Source organism: Helianthus annuus, chromosome 9 (genome assembly GCF_002127325.2).
Source record: "Helianthus annuus cultivar XRQ/B chromosome 9, HanXRQr2.0-SUNRISE, whole genome shotgun sequence".
Lineage (NCBI taxonomy): Eukaryota > Viridiplantae > Streptophyta > Magnoliopsida > Asterales > Asteraceae > Helianthus > Helianthus annuus.
In genome coordinates, this window is record NC_035441.2 from 137,249,545 (window position 1) to 137,250,481 (window position 937).

General features: G+C 41.8%; 1 non-coding gene across 1 annotated transcript; it reads right to left on the bottom strand.

Annotated features, from left to right (window-relative positions):
- Positions 1–615: 615 nt before the first annotated feature.
- Positions 616–722, bottom strand: LOC118482309. Its single transcript, XR_004868352.1, has one exon. It is a non-coding gene; the product is annotated as a small nucleolar RNA R71 (small nucleolar RNA).
- Between the last annotated feature and the right edge of the window lie 215 nt (positions 723–937).

The window sequence follows — 937 nt, forward strand, 5'->3', positions numbered from 1 at the left end:
ATGAATTTCAGCTAATCTCTGCAGAACTCCCCCCCCTGAGCTTTGATACCAATTGTAGGATCGCGATCTAACCCGAATGAGTCGTTCAGAGGTGTTCTACTCTGTTTCAGGTGCGGAATAACAAGAAACAAAGCTAAAAACAACTGATTCTTCACTTAATCTACTGATTGTATTGATATGACAGCAAATACACTCAGTCTTCACACCGGCAGCACCTCGGCATGGAATACAAGGCAACAGTTATGAGATTTCGCTCAAATGACCCTATATATAGGGCTTCTGATTTTGCCCCAAGGTACATGTACACATGAGGGAAATCAGTACATGATCAAATAAGCGAAATCATCAGTCTAAGACCCTATGAGCGAAATCAGCTTCCTATACACATACACTCTCCTATTTTCTCGTAAAACGTGCCCTAATCTATACAATGCAATCTAAGACTCGATCCAAGACGAAGTCGACAGATGTAGTGCACCAACAGAATGTTTCCATTTTCACTATAATACCGAGCTAAGGCTTGGCTTAACACCCTCCCAGTTGGTTCGGTAAACACCTGGGATGAACTAGCCCAAAAAGTTTTTGTATAAGTATTTCCCTCCTGCTAAAACGGCTAAATTAATGACTGAAATTAATACATATTCACAAGAGGACGGGGAATCCTTATATGAAACTTGGGAAAGGTTCAAGGAGCTACTAAGAAAGTGTCCTCATCATGGTCTTGCGGTATGGCAACAAGTATCCACTTTCTATATTGGGTTGTTGCCACACACAAGACAAACACTTGACTCTAGCTCCGGGGGACTTTTAGGTAATCGTCGCCCAAATGAATTTTATGATCAAATTGAGGAAATTGCTCAAACCAATTTTCAGTGGCACACTCCCCAAGGCACAAAATCTATTGCCCCGGGCGCATATAAGGTTGATGAAAGCACCT